This window comes from Pongo abelii, chromosome 11 (genome assembly GCF_028885655.2).
Source record: "Pongo abelii isolate AG06213 chromosome 11, NHGRI_mPonAbe1-v2.0_pri, whole genome shotgun sequence".
Taxonomy (NCBI): Eukaryota; Metazoa; Chordata; class Mammalia; order Primates; family Hominidae; genus Pongo; species Pongo abelii.
The window spans coordinates 20,876,224-20,885,173 of NC_071996.2; the positions used below are offsets into that span (position 1 = coordinate 20,876,224).

An 8,950-nucleotide genomic window follows, 5' to 3' on the forward strand; every position below is an offset into this window, starting at 1 on the left:
AAGCTACTAAATTACACACTTTAGTCCTGCTGAGATGGAACAACCCTCCTCTCCCTTTTAGGGGCCTGCAAACCCACAAGCATGGAAATAAGGAAAATCCCAAAGTTCCTTTAAGAGAAATTACAGGCATCTAGGTAGCCCCAGAGGTATTCTTGTTAAACAAGAATAGTAGCTTAAGAATAATAGCCAAGAGACTTAAAGCTCCAGAGATGTTTGTTTTGCCCATTGAAACTAAAGATAATGTCTTAACATATGTCCCCGAGTTGCCTTTCAGAAGCTTGGACCTCCCTGAGGACCCCCACTGAATGGATCAGCTGGCATAGAGACCCCAGATGAGGGAGAAACAAACTAAAGTTCAACTATTGTCCTTTGTTCTAAGTTTCTTTGTGAGGGTCTTCAAGAAAGTCTCTTTCCCTAGCAAGTTAATGTTTTTCTACTGACTCCCTATTTTTTTAAATTTTACTTGAAGTTCTGGGATACATATGCAGAATGTGCAGGTTTTTTACAAAGGTATACATGTGCCGTGGTGGTTTGCTGCACCCATCAACCCGTCATCTAGGTTTTAAGCCCCACATACATTAAGTATTTGTCCTAATGCTCTCCCTCCCCTTGCCCCTCAATCCCCCAACAGGCCCCGGTGTGTGATGTTCCCCTTGTCTTTATAGTAGCATGTGTCTTTATAGTAGAATGATTTATAATCCTTTGGGTATTGCTGCTGACGCCCTAATGTTTAAACAAAGCTTCTCTTACTTAACTAATTGCAAACCAGATCTTGGTATCTACCCATGATCTGTGAGCCCCCATTCAAGATGTCCCATCCTTTTAAGCTTACACCAATGTGTAACGTCTGTGTATTGATTTAGGATTTTGCCTGTAGCTTCTGTTTTCCTGAAACTTGCCCCTGCCTTTAAAAACACTGGCCTGCGAGCCATCCAGGAGGCCAGATCTTGAGCAGCTAGCTGCCTGGTCCTCCTCGCTTAGTGCTCCGCAGTAACCACCTCCTTTCTACCACGGCAGAAAGCTTGGTGTGAGTATCTGGTTTTATTGTGCAGGGAGAGTGACCACCAGTTTGGTTCTATAACACTGCCACTGTGTCTGGCAGATTAGAAATATCAGTTCTTTGAAGGGAAGCCTGCAAAGCAGGGACAAAGGCCGCATCAGCAGTAGAAAGGCATTGCATAAACTCCCAGTCACCAGCTTGGACCCTAGTCCATTCTGTTCTCTTTAATCTTTTTTTTTGCGGGGGGAGTGGGGGCGAGGTGGGGTAGGAAGCTTCCAGTAGAAACCAGAAAACCTGCTAGACAAATTCTAAAAGAGTTCTTAATATTCTCCACTTCTTTCCACCTTTGTCCTTCAGTTTTCCTCGGTCTCTTTTTCTGTCTTTGTCTCTCTGCCTGGTCTCGTCTTCTCTCCCAAGGCTGTCTTAATAACCTCAGGTGCAGGGCGGTTTGTCATGCATCTTGCAGTGGGACAGCAGGAAACGGCTTGGTGGGACCCCCGTCTATCTGAGGGTGAACCATTCACTACCGTGGCTCTGCAACCAGGCGGGATAGAGTGAGGTGAGTGAGGCACTCTACTGGGGGCAAACATTTTAAAGGCACCCAAAGTACTCAGACGTCAATATTTTAATGCAATATTAAAAAAATAGTTAATGTGAGATTTCCATGGTGAGCAAAATATCAAAAATTCAAATAAGGACAGGATCAGTGCCAGTGCACTGATTTTTTTAAAATTTATTTTACTTATTTTATTGCAACCTGAGGGAAAAGGAAAAATCTGTAATATCAATTCTGTCTTTACTTAGGATTTTGATATATTGTTTATCATGGGTTTTTGGGGGGATTAAATCTGCCACAAGGGCGCTGTAGAGCTGAGTCTCCGTGGGAACTGCCATTCTGCAAGGGTAGGATGTGCTTCCACAAAAGGGCTGGGCCCAAGAAAAACCCATCCATTGCAAGCTACAAGGTGCAGGGGTAGAAGCGGCCCAGATGGAGTTCCCATGGGGCTGCGGAGGGGAGAAGGCTGACCCTGAGAATGAGGGCCGGAGAGGAGGGTGAGCGCGGCCCCTCTTCCAGGCAGGAAGCCCTGCTGGACGCCCGCGTGGTGGTCCCCGAGACTCGCTCAGGGCCACGTGGGAGGAGAGGCTGCAGCCCACACGTGAAGAAACTGCGACGTTGCCTTGCACACGTGGACAGTGGTGGTCTCGAGGCCCTCCGGCTGTGGCCCCTTCAGAAGCACCTGCCAAGCCACCTGTGGCTCCGGGAGTCTAGAGAGCCACGGCCCAGAATGAGCCTACCGTTGGGGAGGGTGGGCCTGGGGACACACACCCGTAGCCCCCTCTGGGGGTAAGAGACCAGAGCTGTCCTCTCGCACCCGCACCCGCACCCGCACCCGCACCCGCACCCGCCCGCTCTCCCTCAGCAACTAAACCCTGCTCGGGCAAGTCGGCAGGGCTGAGGCTGGCAGCGAATTCCATCTCTCTCTAGGGTCTCTTCTCCCAGGCCTTTCCCTCTGGAGCCCTCTGGGGTAGGGGGGTCAGAGTTCCCAGGACCAGGCAGCTGCTGTGGTTTCCACTGGGGCCTGCTCTCTTTGTACCCCTACTTCTGCCTCCCACCTCGGCCTGTTCTCTAAGGCTGCTCCCGCGGTACCCTGTTGTCTGGCCCCAGCTCTGTACTGAAGGGGGCTTAGGCAGCCCGTCTCATGTTTGTGGCCCTACCCAACACTCTGCCCTGGAGGGTCTTCAAAACCCCTTTGTTGGCGCAGAGGAGCCCACGCTTACCTCCCCTCACCCAGGATCCCCTTGTCCCGGGAGGGCCACCCCACAGACCACTCACTCTTATCCCTCCCTCCAGACCCCCACACATGGAGGCACAGGGTAGTCCCAGGCCAGCCCGGCCATGCCATGGAGCACAGTGCTGCTGTGCCCACTTGGGTGCAGGGGTTTTATTTGGGAGGTGATCCCAAAGGAAGCAGGAGAGAGGAAATGGGGCAGAGGGCAAGGAAAGGAGGCAAGAACAATATAAGGTAGGACTCTGAGGTCACCACTGTGGGCAATGGGGCCACTTCCAAGGATTGTTCCCTGAAAAGCCAGGCGCCTTCTACCAGGTCCCATCCACCACTGGTTGGGGTGGGCCCCAGGAGGCATCAAAGACTTGGGGAAGGTGCACAGACTCACAGCTGTTCCTGCTCATTCCTTAGGTCTCAGAGCCTCCTCCACCTGGCCGAGACCTGGAGTGCCCACTGTGCACTTGGAGCTTCCTCATGCTGGGTTGTTTCCACACGTGAGCACCTGTGGACAGGATCACAGGTCTTCCCTCACCTTCCTCTTGTCTCCACCGTAGTTCACGGTCTGACACCCAGATTGGCCTGCATCAGGCCTGCAGTAACTGCTTTTCAGATAAAAGTGTTAACTCACAGAGGACAAACACTTTTCTTCTCTTTTGCCAACTGTTATTAGTCAGTAGTGGCTACTTGGAAGAATGTGTTAGGTGAGATTCTGAGGCTGGATTCAGGTTTGGCAGAGAAGAGTGTCTCTCATGGAGGGCCCTGGTGGTGGCAGCCCTCATGTTCCTGTTGACATTTCTCAAAGTTAGACTTTCTGTAAAGGGAGGCAGTTTTTTAGACACTAGAATATCTTAGGACTTGTCTAAGGAATCAGCGCAGTCTAGTGAACATGCTTGGAATGTAGGTTTTTGTGACAAAGGGAAGAAACCCCTTACAATGGTGATTGCCTATTAGATTCTAGAAACCGTGCTAGGTATTTGACATGTTTTCTCATTTAATCTCCATAGCATCCCCAGAAGTTCATATTATTTCCATTTTTCTTGATGACTAAGTTGAGACTCAGAAATGTGGAGTAAGATGTTACCCAAGATCACACAGTTATGAAGCCGATGTTCTCATCACATCACTATTGCTTGCAGGCAAACCTCTGCAAGCACAAGCATGAGACCAGTCAGCAGTCTGGGGAGTGTACATGGAGGGTTTACTCTATCGCACCCAATGACATAAACAGGGGCAGAGAGACCCAAACGCTTCAAGTGCCAAGAGAAAAGATAATTCAGGCTGAGCTGGTGATCAGAGAAAGCTTCCTGGAGGAAGCAGAGCATGAGGAGAGCCTACAAAGGAGAAAAATGGTTGGCATTTGGGTAGCAAGAGAGTAGGGGATGGACATATTGGGAGGGGCACAGCCCTGGTCAGAGGGAGATAGCCCTGGGAATCGGACAGGCATGTTGGTGACCAGTGTGGATGGCCTGAAGGTTGGTGGAGGAGCTGAGCCTCAAAGCACAGATGGTTGGGGACCTGCAGAACCGGATTTGGTAGCGAGACAGAGCTGGAGCAGACACAGAGGCAGTGTGGCGGCTGCAGGGTTTAGAGGCATTCATCAGGGAGTACCACCTGCAGATATGGGATGAAAGGACAGGAGCCTCAGCAAGGGCTCTTGTGAAGGGTGTGGTGGGCTGGGATGTGTTTTCACCCTCACATACATGCCTACCTCCCTGAGCCCTCCTACGTAAGGGAGCTGTGACCTTGCACAGGCCAGGTGAACTCCTCTAAAGGCTGATGCTTCCTGAACTGCAAGGGTGGTAGTTACTTTCAGCTCCCTGCATTCATTGTTAACTGAGAAGGGTGCTAACCGGGGCTGTTGTTTACATCAGATGATAGTCAATAAACCCTATGAGGGAGCCTGCAGTGTGGCCAGCGGGGGAAGTCACCAGCCTGTGGGGGCTCCATGGTGGGCCCAACCTACCACTTTAATTTCATACTTCTGTAGAGTGATTTCTTGAAGCCTTCTTAAGTGACTGCCTAAACCCCTAGTCACAGAAGGTGTTTCAGCTGCCAGTGGCCAAAATCCCAACTCGAGCAGCTTTTCAGGAGCAGGGGATTGATTTGCCTGGGTGTTGGGCTCAGTTCCCTAGTTCCCACGTCCATTCTGTGTGAGCCTCTTGGCTCTGCTTTCTTCTATCCATGCTGGGAGCCACCCTCAGGCTGGCCTTGAACTCCTGACCTCGTGATTCGCCCACCTTGGCCTCCCAAAGTGCTGGGATTACAGGTGTGAGCCACTGTGTTATCACCTTTAACTCAAATAGTCAATATGCTGTAGCAACATATTTTGGGGTGGCATGTTTTTTTTTTTTTTTTGGTGGAGGTGTTTCTCTGTTGTCCAGGTTGGAGTGCAGTGGTGCAACCATGGCTCACTGCAACCTCAACCTCCTGGGCTCAAGCCATCCTTCTGCCTAAGCCTCCCAAGTAGCTGGGACCACAGACACACACCACCACGCCGGGCTAATTTGTGATGGCATATTCCTAACTCCTTCAGTCTCTTTGCTTCTCCACCTCTCTGCTACTCTCTCTGCCACTCTGTTTCTCTGTCTCTTTGAGTCTCTGTCTGTTTCTGTCTCTTGGTCTCTCCCTGTCTCTTTCTCTCTTATCCATCTCTCTCAGTCTCTCTGTCAGACTCTCTCTGTCTCTCGGTCTCTCTCTGTCTCTCAGTCTCTCTGTCTCTTGGACTCTCTCTTTCAGTTTCTCAGTCTCTCTCTTTCTCTCTCTGTATGCATCTCTCTCAATCTCTCTTTCTCTCTGTCTCCCAAAAACACACACTCGCTTTCTCTGCTCCTCCACACACGTAGGCACACATGGCTGCCCAGCCCAGATACGACTCACTTCCTAGGACATGTTTAGCAGAACTAGAATAGAGCGCTCAAGCTGGGTAGACTAACGTTAGCAGTGAGAAGAACTCGGGAAACATGCTGCTTGGATTTTGACCCCCAGTCTAGCACTTACTAGCTGTACAGCCTTGCACATGTTACCTATTAATAACTTCCCTGACCAAGTGGTGAGAACAATAGCACTTATCTCACAGGGGTTTTGTGATGATTAAATTATGACAGTAATTTAAAAGAGAACCCGGCAGTGGTAAGTACACTGATAATGTTCACAAATGTTATTCTTATTCTTCACCTTCTTGCCATTGTTGTTGCTATCTCTGAATTCCAATGTCAGTTTCTGAGAATCAGAGTCTGAGTGGCTCAGGTTATACTGGACTGTGTGTTTGGTATATTTGGTGCAGTTGGCTGAACAAAAGCCAGCACTGCAGAGCCACCATGGCCCACCCACGAGCGTGGGGGTGGAGTGGGGAGACAGGTGGACCTCTGGAAAGGCAGGGATGGGTTGAACAGCAGCCCAAAGATGGCTCTGAGATCCAGGGTCACCAATCATCCCAGTTTGCCTGGGACTGAGGGGTTTCCCTGGAAATGAGACTTTCAGTGCCAAAATAAAGCAAGTCCTGGGAAACTGGGAAGGTTGGTCACTCTATAAGTCAAAACTGATTTTGATGACTTCCAGATGGGGTCAGCGTGCCCGGCAAAATGTGTGTTGATGAAATCCCTTTTGAAATCCCTGGAGGAGGGTGAAAAGTTGGATGAGGCCATTTTGCAAGTCTTTTTGCAATATGTCCTAGGCTGCTCCCACCTAGGGAGGTTTGAGTCCACCACCCCTCTTCCCTGCCACTCCCCAGCCCTGACCTTGCTTGCTGCTGACATTGGTTAGCTTTTCCAATACTTCTGTAACCGGCAAAAAGGTCTGGCTGCTCGCTGCTTGTAAAAAGGAGCCAATGTAATAAGAGTGAAGTGTGATAAAAAGAGAATGAGTTTTATTATCCATGCTAGCATGGGGAGGAGTGAATGAAATTCTTTCCAAAAATGTCCAGTGTTCAGTTTGTGGAGGGAATGCGGTGCTTTTTAAAGAGAGGGTTTGGAATGAGAGGCGGGGGCGGGGGCTAGGAGGTGCCAGCTGGCATGATCCACTTCTATGGCTCAACTTGAATTATTGTTTTATCTGGTGAAGAGGCCGGCACCATCGTGGCCGGGGGGGTCTGGTCCATATCAGGATCTGGCAGCTGAAGCTTCCACAGGAATATATGACCAGATAAGTGAGTATGGTGTGTATTTAACAAGCATCTAGGTAAATAAATGCGCATAAGACAGAGGAGCATAGAGTGGGAAAAGAAAGGAAGGAGAGGTTCACAGCACACTCCCAGGCTATATTTCAAGATGACAGATAAGGCATATGCAGTTTGTCTCAAAGTTGTATCTTGAAACTGGGGGAGGGGAGGAGGAAAGGGAAAAGGAAAAAGTTTTAAAGCATGGTTTGAGGCTAAGCTGCTCAGTTACACCTGCAGTGTGTCAGCTGTCTCCCAATGCCAGCGCCATGACTAAGAAGCTCTTTCCCACCTCCTAAAACTTCTCCTTCCACCGACCTGCCACAGCACATGAAACCTGACTATTTTCTTCTTTGGTTTAATGCACTCAAGACTGAATTAAGATTCAAGTGTTTTATGGAAGGCAGAGTGCATTAAGCTGTTATGGCTCATTAGGGTCTTAGCCTGGATAACCTCATTGGATTAGTCAGTCCCTGAGCAGTGCTACAGTCTGGGGCACAGAAGACTGATGCTTGGAAGGGAGAGGGGAAAACTGCAGCAAGAGGCTGACCCAGCCAGAAGATCAGGGCCCTAGCGGTGCCAAGGCAGGAGTGGGTGGAGCAGCCCTAGTGCAGAGAAGGCAGGGGGAGGAGGCAACTACTGTCTCCTCAAGTCAGCTGTCCAGTCTGCGCTCAATTGGAAGTGCTTGCTTCTCCCCTATCCAGGGAAACTGGTTGAGAACTTGGACAACTTTTTAAAGAGTTAGGAAGAAAAGGATGGGGCTGAGAATGGCCTGGATTGGGGGCTGGTATGGAACATCCCAAATGCATCTCTAAGGAAAACTGGCTTTCAGGAGTTGCTTCTTTTCTGAGTCTGTTTTTTTTTTTTTTTCCTTTCGGTATCCAGGTATGGTGGGCAGGGGACATTGGGACATGAAGAGGGGAGTTATGTGATATATTCACTCATTCACCAACTCCCTCACTTGCCCACTGATGGAACTGTTTTTAAGCAAAATGACACTTTAAAAATAAGCTTATAAGACTGACCAAGAAAAAAGGAGAGATGACTCAAATTACTAAAATCAGTAATGAAGGTGGGAACATTACTACCCATTCTACAGAAATAAAAAGGATTATAAGAGAGTACTATGAACAATTGTATGCCAACAAATTGGATAATCTAGATGAAATGAACAAATTTCTAGAAACATAAAACCTACCAAGGCTGAATTACAAAGAAACAAAAAATCTGAAAAGACCTGTAACTAGTAAGGAGGTTGAATCAGTAATCAAAAATCTCCTGATAAAGAAAAGTTGTGGATCTGATGGCTTCACTGCTAACTCTACCCAGCATTTAATAAACTAAATGTCTATTATTCTCAAACTTTCCCAACAAATTGAAGAGGAAGGAACACTTTCTAACTCATTTTGTGAGGCCAACATTGCCCAGGTACCAAAGCCAGACAAAGCTATGAACATTGATGTAAAAATCTTTAGCAAAATACTAGAAAACTGAATTCAGCAGCATATTAAAAGGATTATACACTATAACCAAATGTGATTCATATCCAGAATGTAAGGATGGTTCAACCTGTGAAAACTGATCAATATAAAACACCACATTAACGCAACAAAGGAAAAAAAATGACATGGTCATCTCAGTTGATGCTGAAGCAGCATTTGACAGAATTCAATACTTATAATAAAAAGAAGCAGCACTCTAGGAATAGAAGGAAATCATCTCAACATAAGAAAAGCCATGTATGAAAACTGAGGCAACATCATGCTTAGTGGTAAAAGACTGAAAACTTCTTCTAAGATAAGGAACAAGGCAATAATGCCCACTTTTGCCACTTTTTTCAATGTATTACTGGAAGTGCTAGCTAAACAATTAGGCAAGACGAAGAAATAAAAGGCATCCAAATCTGAAAGAAAGAAGTACAGTGATCTCTGTTCACAGATGATCTGATCATAGATCTAGAAAGCCCTAAAGTTCCACAAAACACTATGAGAACTAACAAGTGAATTCAGC

The 8,950-nt window shown here is 47.8% G+C and overlaps 1 non-coding gene across 1 annotated transcript; it reads right to left on the reverse strand.

Annotated features, from left to right (window-relative positions):
- Nucleotides 1-1,264: 1,264 nt before the first annotated feature.
- On the reverse strand, nt 1,265-1,329 carry LOC112132460 (U7 small nuclear RNA). The gene has a single exon (XR_002914227.2). It is a non-coding gene; the product is annotated as a U7 small nuclear RNA (small nuclear RNA).
- Nucleotides 1,330-8,950: the final 7,621 nt, after the last annotated feature.